This window comes from Bactrocera tryoni, unplaced genomic scaffold (genome assembly GCF_016617805.1).
Source record: "Bactrocera tryoni isolate S06 unplaced genomic scaffold, CSIRO_BtryS06_freeze2 scaffold_7, whole genome shotgun sequence".
NCBI lineage: Eukaryota > Metazoa > Arthropoda > Insecta > Diptera > Tephritidae > Bactrocera > Bactrocera tryoni.
In genome coordinates, this window is record NW_024396366.1 from 13380316 (window position 1) to 13395032 (window position 14717).

Below are 14717 nucleotides of genomic sequence, written 5' to 3' on the forward strand. Positions count from 1 at the left end.
ATAATATAAGTGAAAAAGTTACTCACAATATACAAATTATCAATGTAAAAGTTGTCAATTTTTCAACTTTAAATGCAAATATCTTTAAAACTATAAGTCAGCGGCAACTATATATATATATTTTCGGGATCTGGAGAACGTTACCAGTGATACCCATTTTATCCCCGAAATCCGGGGATGCTATTCTAAATTTTAACCAATGTGAGTAAAGTGTGTTTAATGTGGTAAACTAGCTTGTTGAAATGTTCGAATTTTGGGAATTTTTGAACTTTAAGGTCGAATATATCGTAAACTAAGCGTTTGCGGTACCTATCACCCTGTATATTTTTTAATCAGGAGGACTTCTCCTTTCCAACGGTACCTTCAAATCGCCGCGCCAAAGAAATCGGAATTGTGCCGAAAAATGCTTAATATATGAAAAAAAAAGTCATCCACAACATACAAATTACCAAGTTAAAAGTAGCGAAATTTTTAACTATAAATGCAAAATAAAAACTTAAGTCAGCGGCAACTATGTATATAAATACAGATATTTTCGTCTATGCTGGAGAACGTCACCTTTTTATTGATACCCATTTTATCGCCGAAACCGGGGGATGCTATTCTAAAATTTACCCCTCCTTTATCACAATGTTTACAGACTAATGTTATTTTACCATTAATCCCGAAATCGATGGATACTACAATCAATTACATATACATATCTACAATTGCCCATGGGAGTCCATAATTCGATGAGGGCTTTCTAAAACTTCGCATATTATATTACTTATTCAGACATATGAACATTATTAAAAAAACAAATCAACAATACAATTCTATCTAAATATATATGTAATTATTTACCATTATTTTGATTACTTTCAGCATCAATTATGACAAACTCAGTACATTTCCCTTTCTGGCCATCAGATTTTGTTATGTCCATTTTAATAATTTCCTTAATTTTAACTTAGTACACTAACCCTAATGAAGCAACTTATTTTGTATTATAGAAGTTTGTAACTAATCATTGGCACTACATTCACACAATACATTAAAGTCAGTACATCATAGACCTGTTCAGACAGTGCAAGTTTGTTTGAGAATTTCAAAGTTTGTTGGTAAGAGCGCTATTACACAAGGCAACTTTTGTTGCGGCAACTCTTGGTTTATGGGCGAGGGGGCGCCGAGTTTCCAGTGTTCAGCAACTCGCTTTGTGTTCTTATTCGTAACAGTTCGCGGCGACGTTTTTCGGCATTCGTGTTCCTTCTTTCGTAGTACATAGTTGCATTTGCGTATCTTTTTTTGAAATTAATATTTTGAATATATTTAAAAAATTTAATTTCATCTTTTGGTAAGTAATTTGCAAATATGTATACAAATATACATAATATAATATAAATATTTTAGAAAATAAAGTATGACGAAAAAATCGAATTAATTAAAGATATTGTGAAATGTATGGAGGAAACCATACAAATTGATTCAGACGATAGTAAAAAGGGTGATATATCTTTGTTTTAATAAATAAAATGTATTTCTTAATTGACAGAGCTGATTAATATATGTGATAGAATGGCCCAAATACCTATAAGAAAAAAGAAACGACAATGGGTTAAAGTAAAGTGAAAGAGAATGAGAAAAAAACTCGCAACAGCAAAAGAGAATCGCCCGAGAATTAGCAACAAAAGTTGCTTCATGTAATCGCGGACTAATGGAACATCATCATGCCAGTACAGAGACTATTAATAGTGGCACTCATTTAAAACTTAGTACGCAGCTCTCAAGAAACGTAAAAACTGCATATAAAAAAACGCTTAAGAAACGGTCAAGAAACTTTCCTGCGATAAATTTACTTGTGCTAGCACGCAGCTCTCAAGAAATCTAGTAATCTTTCTTTTCAATACTTTCTTTTTAATACTTTTTTTCAGTAAAATGTGAATATGGCAAACCTGGTTTTGCGAAGAAACATCAAATCAACAATTGTTTCTTGAAGGAAAATCGAAGTAATCGTCAAATTCATCCTAAATTAGTTGAAATCATTATTATGAAGTATATTCCATTTTGAAATGTTGTATAAAACCTACCAATCATCAACAACATTTCTTAAATCTCAATGAAAATATTTATGAAATTTACCATACACATACACACATACATATTACGCACAAAGTTTGTTTTTTTTTGTTTATTCTTTCTTGCTCTTCTAATGTGGATCATTCACAATGCGTAACCAGCTGTCAAAATTACTTGAGAAATAATGCATTTTTTTCTTGAGCAATTACTTGAGAGCTGCGTACCAACCTTAAAACGTCGTAAACGGCTCATAAATTTCGTGAAAGAGCTTGAGTAGCAAGTAAATTTTGCTTGTTAATAATAATTGGTTGGTTTTTGGTTTATAAAAATGAAATAAAATATTGAAGGTCCGCGAGATTTTAGGTTTTTATTAATTTATTAATTATTATTTTGCAATATAAATATTTTTATTAATTGTTCTATTAAAATACGCACCAAACAAAAATGGCAAATTAACTCATTTACAAAAATCACAGTGCAAGTTAAATATGAAAATAATTACAATTATAGATCAATTTGAATATTTAACATAAAACTTAAAATTAAAAGAAATATTTAAATTAAACAATTCAGATTTTATAATGTATTTTATTTTATTCTGCTTGTGTTTTTTATTTGAATATGAATCGACGCAGATTATTTAGTTTTTTTTCTTTTTAAATATTTTTAGTTATATTTTAGTCATATTTTCAGTTTGAAGTAGTTTTCTGTGATAAAAAGCATAAAGTTTATATTTAAATACATATGTACTGCTACATCTTGAAAAAAATCTTCACTTACACTTTTTTCTCTAGCATTTTTATTTTGTCTCCTTGGCCTGAACTTTCTTTAATAGCAGCCTCTTCAGTGCACAGTTCATTCAAACTATTTTCCATTGAAAGGTCTGCACAATCCTCAGTCACGTTAAAATCTTCAGCAGGTATACACCAGAGATAAAGAGATCCCCAGCTCTCTTGTCACTGGAAATGTGAGACCGCTCACCTACCGAGCTTTGACAGTTGACTGGATTGGGTAGGTTTTGACGTTTTGCAATTGGAATGACTGGAACGGCCAGATTGAAATTATACCAAAACTATAAGTGAACGGAGGAATTTGTTGCCGCCGTTCAAGATCGCTAATAAAAATTTAAAACAATGAAAATCAAAGAAAATGCGAAATTTAAATTATATTTCATGAAAAGTTTTGTAGTTTGATGCATAATAGAATTAATTTGCGAAATTACAAATGATGCAAAAACATTTATTAATTGAGAACTAACAGGCTTAATTCACCTTATTAATGCCCTGGTTTCACAGTCCATACTTATGCTGTATACTTAAGATAAAACAGTGGAAAATATTGTTTTACAGTTCATACTTATGTAATGCTTTAAGTACTGAAAAGGGGAGACTTTAAGCAGTGCTTAAATAACAGCTGATTTTTGTTTTGAATTTGCTTTGAATTCTTTTCAGCGACATCTTTCGTAGCGTAGGGCAAGTGTCCGCTCGTTTGCACTCAATAACAGCTTATACTCTCTTCTTCAGTTCCCATAGGATGGTCTTATCACCATTTGCAATGTCAATTAGCTTTTGTTAAGGCGCATAGGTGCTCCGACTCGCTAGTGATGAAATTTGGGGTTCTTTTGTTGTTTCTCATCAATTTTTGACATATAATTTTCCTCGCAAATTTATGTATTGTCTGTTATAATTTAAATATTTCAAACATATTTTTATGAATGACATTTGAAAAACATATGTTGCCCATAACGTTGCCATATATCATAATAAAATTTTATAGAAATTGAGCATTGACTGTGAAACGCAAACGACCACTCAGTTTGCAACAATACTTAGCTAAGATTTTATTTGGGCACAACTTAAGTATGGACTGTGAAACCGGGCATAAGTATTGAAAAATCAAAAGTCAGTTGTTTTAATATACCATAAAATCATAAAAAAGGATTTAAGTAGTTTCGTCATATATTAAAAGTGCAATATATAGTAATTTTCAATCGTAATAAATATTGGGTGTTTTAATTTAAATGCCCAAAAGTTCTTATTTTGTTCGATATGGTCAGAATGGAAAATCGTATAAAAAACGTTTATTTTGAGGCGCTCTTACCCTGGACTAAGTTGGGCATTCCATTATCCCTGGTATACACTGTCTCGTACTTCTTGAGGTTGATCAACATTTATCAACAATGAAGTCACTATTTTCTTATTTTCCCTGCGCTCAGCTCTGGTGCATCGCTGCTCATTTTCAATAGCTGCAACATTATAGCGACAGGGAATAGCTCCTGGTTTCAAAGCCCTTTTGGCGGCAAGGCCTATGAAAAGTTTAAAATTAAAATATTTTAAAACAAAGGTGATTTATCAACTTACCCATTTCGTACATCCCGTCTCCAATAATGTCTTTATCGTTGAAGTGGTCCATGCAACTTCGCCATGTTTTCGGCTTAAATGATTGACTATTTCTACCAAATCGGATCCACTTTTTTTGCTATCCTTTATGGTTCGGAAACATAAAAAATGTTTTCTTCACATTTTTATTTCTTCTATCATTGACACAGTTTTTCACTACACACTTCATTTTATTATTTGAATACAAAATCACACGGGTAAAATAAATTGTTTCTATATTCACATTGATTGGTACCACGAATTTATAGCTGTCAAATTTTTTACTGCGCCGTGTGACGTAAGCAATTGTTTGTTTACATTTTTCAAGTATTACGGATCTGCGCAATGCGTAATCTCTTTTCTATCATTCTTGGTAAAACAGCTGTTAATTTTTACATGGATTTTATTTTACGACAATCTTGCAAATATGCGAGACCGTTTTCAGTGGCAACCATAGCATTTTGCGCAATTCGCAATCAGCTGGAAGCGTCTATTTAGTGTTTTAAAAGAAATGGAAGCGGTAAGTAAATTCATAACAATTAATTATTGGCTTGTATTATTAATATTCAATTGATTATTTAATAGAAAAAAAAGATTAAGGCTAAACGGCACATTTCGTTGGTCAGAAAGCCAAACGAAAGACCTTTTGATAAATATAGTGACGCAATAAAAGAAGAATCGGGACCATTTTGAGGTAATATTGATATATATTTTTTGTCATTTCATAATTTTACATTTTACGATTTGCTTTTAGAAACCAACAGAACAAAAAAGTTTTACAACTAAATTGGCGAAAAAGCTAATGAATATTAAATGGGACATAGGACTAAAATGAGGCATTTGAAAATGACTTTTTATCTGCGCTCAATTGGAAAGGCCAGACTGGTGCAGGCTTACTTGAAAGTGGTGATCCTCATAGTGTGGAAGAATACATAAAAAGGATATGTCCTTTTTATGAAGACTTTCACGTGATATTTGGACGTCGCATAAGTGTTCAGCCACCAGCGATTTATCAATCAACAGAGTTGGTGTCAGCGTTGGAGGATACATATATAGAATATATTACCCCAGAGATAGACCCCGACACAAGTTCTTCGAGTCCGTTACCCAATCCGTCCGTTAGTATGTATCCGTCTGCAGATGAAGTAGTTAGTCCGTCCGCTAATTTTACATGCACATCTACATCAAGAAGAAATATGAAAAGATCTCATAGAAGTTCAAATCCATTTTCATTACTTTTCGAAATCCAAAATAAGAAGTTGGAACTAGAAACGAAAAAAATGGAATTTGGGAAAGAGAGAGGAAAACAATTTTCAATTGCAGAAATTACGGTTGGAAAAAGAAATGGAAGTAGAAATGGAAAAAGTCAGATTGGAACGCGAACGATTGAAAAGCTTAAATAGCTCATAAGTTGCCAAAATATAATCATCTGTATTCCAATATAAGATTTTTTACATTTTAAATTTTTCTTCTTAATACATTTGTTGGTGTGTTTTATTTATAGTGACTTAGTGAATATGGTCCACCTTGCTTTTTTTTACTTTATCCGTATTAAGTTATATCTAGTCAAATAATTTATGTTACTTGTTTATGTAAAGAAATTGAATTTTATTTGAAAAAAAATAAATAAATAAAGAATTTTTAAATTAAGATATAAACAATTGTTCAAAGATTTGTCGTCGCCTTATCTCCCCTTCATTGGTACGAGCATTTGGTTCCCATAACGACTCGTCAATACTGTGCTCCGATTCCTCAGGTTGGTAATCGAAATAATCGTCTTGTTGGAGTATAACGTTGAGTAACAATGCACAACAGAGAATCCATTTGTTAACTTTTCTCATACCATTCTAATTATTTATTTGGAGCCTTAAGCCTTTTAAACTACCAAATCCTTCCTTCAGCATTCCAAACAATGTTCAATTCAAATTCTATATCGACTGAATGTTTTGTTAAAAAATTCCTTTGGCATAGTGTTAAATTTCTAGACTTTTCTCTAAATGGCGTTATAACAGTGCTCGATAATTTATATGCACTGTCACATGCAATCTATTCACCTTCTCCAAAAAATTTATGTGCTTCAATTGACAATTCGCTGTTATTAAAAATACGTACATCATGAACGTTACCTGGAAAGCCCAACACCAAGTGCCTTATTTGTAATCTATGATCGCACACGGCTTGTGCCTTAACGGAGTAAATATGTTATCGTGAAAAGTACGCTTCTGGGTCCTGTGTCGGGTTTTCCGCCAATGGAGTTTCGGTACCATCAACGTATCCTATGCAGTTAGGTAACTCAATCGAAGTTTCAAAACGAGCTTTTTGCGTTCTTCCGTATTTGGCCAAGATAAATACTGGTCCTTATATTTCAACAGCGCATTAAATATGCGTTCAGTTAAATTCTAAAATATAAAAACATGATAATGTATTATGAGGAAAACTGACGAATTCTGACCTGAATGATTCACCATCACCTATTCCAAATAAACTTGCAATCTTCTTCTTAGAAATTGCCAGTTTCCGTTTATAGTATAGTCCGCATATAAGAAACTTTAAATGCCACTAACGTTTTCTTAACAGTTTTTTCTTGAGATCCCGAGGTCCGTATATGCAGAAATAGTTTTTCTTATATGCGAATATCTTACAAATTTCATGTACAAACTTCGTAAGAAAATTAACAAAACTTTAAATTCATAGAAAACCGCTTAGAAACCGCTTACGCGCGATTATAGCCGAGTTAACAACAGCGCGCCAGTCGTTTCTTCTTTTCGCTACGTGGCGCCAATTGGATATTCAAGCGAAGCCAGGTCCTTCTCCACTTGGTCCTTCCAACGGGTGGAGGTCTTCCTCTTCCTCTGCTTCCCCGGCGGGTACTGCGTCGAATACTTTCAGAGCTGGGTGTTTTCGTCCATCCGGACAACATGACCTAGCCAGCGTAGCCGCTGTCTTTAATTCGCTGAACTATGTCAATATCGTCGTATATCTCGTACAGCTCATCGTTCCATCGAATGCGATATTCGCCGTGGCCAATGCGCAAAGGACCATAAATCTTTCACAGAATTTTTCTCTCGAAAACTCGTAACGTCGACTCATCGGTTGCTGTCATCGCCCAAGCCTCTGCACCATATAGCAGGACGGGAATTATGAGCGACTTATAGAGTTTAGCTTTTGTTCGTCGAGAAGGACTTTACTTTTCAATTCTACTCAGTCCGAAGTAGCACCTGTTGGCAAGAGCAAAAGGAACTTAAAAAGTCGGCAGTGCTTTTTATAATAAATATTGCATGTTTGTTTATGTACATATAAATTTATCATTTTTTTGACGTTGAAGAAGTCTGAACAAGAGATTTGTCAAACGTTCATTAAAGAGAATTTTCTCAATATTTTCTAAGTTATCTGCTAGATGCACTGCACTATCTGCAGATTCTTCTATAATATCTCCACTCTCATCTTCTAGTATTTCGTCTATTATATTATTTACGTTTATAGCCCCAAAACCGTTCTCCTTTTTCAAATCAGCTAAATTTTCGAAAAAATAGTTATTGTCTTGAATCTCGCAAAAATCATCATTTGAGTCCGGCTTTTTTAAAACTATTTCGAATTGTTTGAGGAGTCACGAGCCACCAAGTGCGCTTGACAATGTACAATACTCTCAAAATATTAACGCTTTTTAAGAAATTAGCCATAAATCCACCTTCTGCTGCTAGTATCTGTTCGCGAACTAGACACTTTCTATAATGTGATTTGAAAGACTGAATAATACCTATAGTGTAACAAATAAGAAGACATGAAACTTAAAAGTGGCAAATGCTGGTATAGCAAACCTTGGTCCAAAGGTTGAATTAGACTTGTAGTACATGGTGGTGAAAATACAATTTCAATGCTTTTTGGCGTGAAATCAATTTGTGGCATAAAGCGTTATCAATAAGGAGTAGAATCTTTTATTTTTTGCTGCCAGTTTATCATCAAACTCTTTATAATTTCTCTCCAGATGCAACTAGTCATCCACGCTTTTTGTTAAATTTATATGGGATAGGAATGATCTTTCCTCGAAAACTCCTTGGGTTTTATATTTTCCGATGGCATACGCATATTTGTCTGTACCAGTCGCATTGGTTATAAAGAGCAATGTGATTCTCTCTTTTGATGTCTTAAGTCCACTTACGGCTTGGCTTCCCGCGACATATGAACCAGTCGGAAGAGCTTTATAAAATAGACCCGTCTCGTCGGCGTTATAAATATCTTCTAATGAATACTTCTGTAGTAAAACTGGAAGAACATTTTACTTGAAGTTTAAAGCCGATTGATTATCCGCGGAAGCAGCTTCGCCGTCGTTTTTCTTCCATCTTTGCAGCCAGCCTGGGCTAGGCTTAAAATCAGGATGCCTAATTTGATTGCAAATTGCTGCGCTTTTTCAAAGGTCAATGGGCCGGTTACACGAGCGTTTGCTTCCATCATTTGCCTGAACCAAATGGACATTGATTTGTTTAGCGCTTCATATTTTGATATGCGTGTCCTCTTTTGCTCTAAGTTCCGGCAGGTATAGCTCTTTTCACTGAGTTCTTTCGATTGTTTCAAAATTTTCGAAATCGTGCTGCTTGCAATATTATATTTTTTGGAGATTTCGCTTCGGGCTTTGCCGATTTTTGCTCCTTCCACAATTTTGATTTTTGTTTTAATTGGCAAAGCGTTTCTTTTAATTTTTTCCATTTTTATTTCTTGCTTTTTTCCATTATTTTCTTTTTTTAAAAACAGCTGTGGAGGAAATTTTAGCGTTGCCAGATACAAATTTTAATACATTTAAGATATAACATTGCCAGCACAAAGTTTTGAAAATTATTTCTTTTAAGAGGTTTTCTTTGTATGGGCAGATAAATTTCGTGAGGGAAAAAAATTTCTTTTATCCGATTTTTTCTTGTAAGCGGTTTATCTTTTAAGCGGTCTTATTTAGATGAAAATACTTAAGTGGTCCAAGGTGTTTCAAAATTGTTTCTTATAAACGGACTTTTCTTATACGCGGAGCGTACTGTAATAGGAAATTGTTTGCCCGACCGAATTTTGCTGAAAAAATTGTCTCCCTTTATTAGATCCAAAATAGCGTCGAAAGTTTTCCTCAAGTTCCTATACGATTTCGTTTAAAAATACCCTGGATTTCGGTACACTATTTTGAATAAACTGTTCGCTGTATCTGCATTCCTCGCCTAAAGCCAATACATGCATTAGGTCCTCCATTATTTCATCTTCTTTACTTGTCCTCTCTTCTGCAAAACAAAAAATGTAGTCATTTAAAATAAAACCAATTTAATTTAAATACATACATTGTCCTCACAAAAGAGTTCAATAATCTTTAAATCATTTAACGCTGCTATTTCCAATAACTTCAAAAGATTTAGATTATTACTGATTCTCGGCATTTTAGCTTTTTTATTACCTACAAATGAAAAAATGACAGACTTACAATAATATTGCCACAGTTGCCAAAGAGCGCTCATTTAACTTGTGTTGCCATATTGCAAATTTACTATTTTCATATAATTGCCACGTTGAATGAGTACCACTAATATTATCTTTCCCAGTTAATTCTTTGTCATTATAAAGTAAATCGATTTTTTCTTAGTCCAGAGATAGGTCCGCTTTGGAATACTTCCCAAGATTTCGGAAATAAAATTTGTATAGTCGGATAGAGGAGGTTGTCCAGATCAAGAATATATATAGTTATATATATATATATCCGCATGAGGAAACTATTAAATAGTTATCGAGATACATATTTGCCTTTAAAGTTGAAAATTACCACTTTTTGAAATAGGTATGCAAACGAAAGAAGTTTTAACAGTTCTTGATAGTTCGAAAAAAATGTGTGTTTTTGCCTAATACTTGCTAAAGCCGAACATTTTTTTAAAGATGAAGGTGAAGAGATAGCGTGCTTGTGCAGAAAGTTTTTTTTTGAAGCAGTGTTGCGGATATTGCAAACAACAGATAGATATGAAAATGTGTCTGAGGCAAATAACAAATTTGCCTTTCCTATGTGCAATTTTCAACTTTAAACGAAAATAATTTTATTTCCGAAATCCTGGGACGGTATTTTAAAGCCGACCCTTTTCTCATATTTCAGGTAGAAGAGTTGAAGGTCACTGGGTACTTGGTATGGTAGAGGATGGGAGCGAGGACTTAAGGTTAGAAGTGTGTCCCGAGCACGTTAGATCAGCTGACGTGCTCATACCAATTATTAAGAAGCTCGAGGCGGAAGGGTTAATTATATGTACCAACTTTTGGAGGGCATATATGTATTTGCCTTTCTGATCATGGGTATGAGCACCGAAGGGTCAATCACAGTGATCCCGAAGATGCCTCTGTCGCCCCAGACGGGACACACACTTAAAGAATTGAATCACAGTGACGTGTTATTAAACGATTCTTTCTAAAAGACAATTATTGTAACCAACAAATAATTTCTTTCGTTAACAAATAGGCAAATATGACAATACCATTTATTTGCTAGTACGCAATCCTTTTGTTATTGTGCAAATGCATTGAATTTAACTAAAATTAAATTATTAAATTAAAGTTTTATTTTCAATAAATATTAAAAAAAATAATATACAGAAACGGTATAGTGAAGTGTTAATAAGTAAAAAGTGAATAATATAAGTGAAAAAGTCATTCACAACATACAAATTATCAAGTTCAAAGTAGTGAATTTTTGAACTTTAAATGCAAAGTCAGCTGCAACTATATAAATATATGTTCGTGATCTGGAGAACGTCACCTTTTTATTGATACCCATTTCAACGCGAAACGGGGGGATGCTATTCTAAAATTTACCTCATTTCAACTTTTAGTTAAGTTTTAGCTAAATTTATTAATTTAAAAACCACTTAGCGCACTCATCATTGAAAGGGGTAGATTGTTTACAATTGTGAGGAAAACGAGCGAGTTAAGGAACGTATTCCTTATAATAGTAACAAACATCAAAACAACCTTTTGTTTCAGTAAACAGAATGCAGAAACAACCTTGAGTTCGAACAATTGAAATGCCCTATCACTACAACAAACAATCCTAAACAAACAAATATCAAAACAACCTTGAGTTCGAATACCACAACAACCTTATCTTAAAACAAAGCAAATGTTTCTAAGCAAACAATATATATGTAAAAAAACCTAAACAAGTAATACAATCTGTATTTAAACAAACTGTCAACTAGTAATAAGTAAACATACTAGTTAGTATAAATAGAAGTAAGAACCATGTAATAAGTTAGTCTTAAGAGTATAAATAAAGAATACGCATTTCGGTGCAGCTCAAAATATATTCTTTTGACTCATTTTTACTTTATGTAACAAGTAAGGAAGGGCTAAGTTCGGGTGTCACCGAACATTTTATACTCTCGCATGATAAAGTGATAATCGAGATATTTGTATTGTACCGTATTTGTGTAAAGCTTTATTCCGCTATCATTATTGGTTCCTAATGTATATATTATACAGAGAAGGCATCAGATGGAATTCAAAATAGCGTTATATTGGAAGAAGGCGTGGTTGTTAACCGATTTCACCCATATTTCGTACATGTCATCAGGATGTCACGAAAATATTATATACCGAATTTCATTGAAATCGGTAAAATAGTTCCTGAGATATGGTTTTTGGTCCATACGTGGGCAACGCCACGCCCATTTTCAATTTTTAAAAAAAGCTTGGGTGCAGCTTCCTTCTGCCATTTCTTCCGTAAAATTTAGTGTTTCTGACGTTTTTCGTTAGTCGGTTAACGCACTTTTAGTGATTTTCAACATAACCTTTGTATGGGGGGTGGGCGTAGTTATTATACGGTTTCCTCCATTTTTAAACTGTATATGGAAATGCTTGAAGGATACGACTCTATAGAGTTTGGTTTACATAGCGTTTGTAGTTTCCGAGATATGTACAAAAAACTTAGTAGGGGACTGGGCCACGCCCACTTTTCCAAAAAAATTACGTCCAAATATGTCCCTCCCTAAAGCGATCCTTTGTGCTGAATTTCACTTTAATATCTTTATTTATGGCTTAGTTATGACACTTTACAGGTTTCCGGTTTTCGCCATTTTGTGGGCGTGGCAGTGGGCCGATTTTGCCCATCTTCGAACTTAACCTTCTTATGGAGCCAAGAAATACGTGTACCAAGTTTCATTATAATATCTCAATTTTTCCTCAAGTTACAGCTTGCACGTACGGACGGACGGACAGATGGACGGACAGACATCCGGATTTCAACTCTACTCGTCACCCTGATCACTTTGGTATATACTTATAACCCTATATCTGACTCTTTTAGTTTTAGGACTTACAAACAACCGTTAATTGAACAAAACTATAATACTCTCCTTAGCAACTTTGTTATCCAAATTGCTATCCAAAAAGCCAGATTTTATTCCGATAGGAATAAATCAAAAAAACTCCACAGGAAGTAGCAGCACAAATGGCAGTGGATATAAGTATAAGTCCTGTAACAGCGAACAATACTTCCAGAATGAATGAAAAGCAGATTCCGAAAAAACGGACAGCGGCGAATTCAGATCCTGGAAGAGCGGACAGTGACAATTCCTGAAAAAGTGGAACAAGGTAAAAAAGTGTAGGTCCTGAAGTAATCGATAATACTTTCAACAAGATTCGCAATAGACCCTGAAAACGTGGACAACGTTGAATCTTGAAACAGTGGACAGTTAATTATCAGTTAGGAAGAAGCAAAAATGACCCAACTCCAAGATGGTAATTATGAACAAGCAACAAGAGGAATTTATACAAATTTATCCTCAATCGAAATGTGAAAATTTCCACAAATACAGCCAATAATTCCAAAAAAGGCACCAAACACAAGGCAAGCCAAAAAGGAAAATGGTTGTTGAATTCTAGAAAATTGACGCTAATTAAAAACTAAATAATAAGAGAAAAGAAAGCATCATAAGAAACATGCAATAATAATTATTTACTATACAATATATAAAGATATTAATTACAAACACAAAAAATTAATCAAACACATACAATAATTAATTATTATAAGCCGACTTCAAGCCTAGATGTTTTGAAATGAGGACATTTCATTTTAACAGAGGGGAGGGTTAAGGAATGTATTCCTTATAATAGTAACAAACATCAAAACAACCTTTTGTTTCAGTAAACAGAATGCAGAAACAACCTTGAGTTCGAACAATTGAAATGCACTATCACTACAACAAACAATCCTAAACAAACAAATATCAAAACAACCTTGAGTTCGAATACCACAACAACCTTATCGTAAAACAAAGCAAATGTTTCTAAGCAAACAATATATATGTAAACAAACCTAAACAAGTAATACAATCTGTATTGAAACAAACTTTCAACTAGTAATAAGTAAATATACTAGTTAGTATAAATAGAAGTAAGAACCATGTAATAAGTTAGTCTGAAGGGTATAAATAAAGAGTACACATTTCGGTGCAGCTCAAAATATAATCTTTTGACTCATTTTTACTTAATGTAAAAATTAACTAGCGCTGCCATATCTTAAACACCAAATATGTAGGATTTTTAACAATTTTTCTTTGTTTGTATTTTGCGTGATTCTTTCCTCTATATTAACTATAATAAAAAATACTTTCTCAACATTTTTCAAGCTTTAATTGAGTTGTGAACACTTTTTCCATAGAGATACGTATACATTGATATGTATTTGTATAATATGTGATTTATATTCAATAAACAAATAAGTAAAACTCTATGATAATATTATAACATTTACGTAATTTCGGGGTGACTGAAGTACTTTCGCGTATTACTCCTTCTTGCATTGGCGGCCTTAGGCCTCGCTTTAAAAAAATAACCCTGTTCGAGCTAATACCCAGCCTGACTGAAGTACTTTCGCGTAGTACTCCTTTGTCCCAGTGTTTACAGACCAATGTTATTTTACCATTAATCCCGAAATCGAAGGATACTATTCTAAATACCAGCCATTACATACATTGGGTATGTCTGGGTCTATTCTGGATAAACAGGAGTTTAACCTGCTACAATATCCAGAACGAAGCTGCGCTAGGGTCACCCGTGTTTCTCTCAGCAACTCGAGCTCTTCGTCTGCTATGGGTGGTGGTTTGACTCCAAGAACGCCTTTCACGGGAAGAGAGTCGGTGAAGGTGTTAATGGCTCCACTGTGAATGGCGGTCAGTACCTGTCGAAAGTCAGTTGCGTCCGAAGTCCGGTAGGTGTACTGTACGACGTCGTCGACGTAGTCAAGGAAAGACCTTTTGATGCTCCTAGGAGTGG

The 14717-nt window shown here is 33.7% G+C and overlaps 1 pseudogene; it reads left to right on the forward strand.

Moving 5' to 3' along the window:
* The window catches only part of LOC120781785, an 11357-nt pseudogene extending 5447 nt beyond the window's left edge, over nucleotides 1-5910 (forward strand).
* Nucleotides 5911-14717: the final 8807 nt, after the last annotated feature.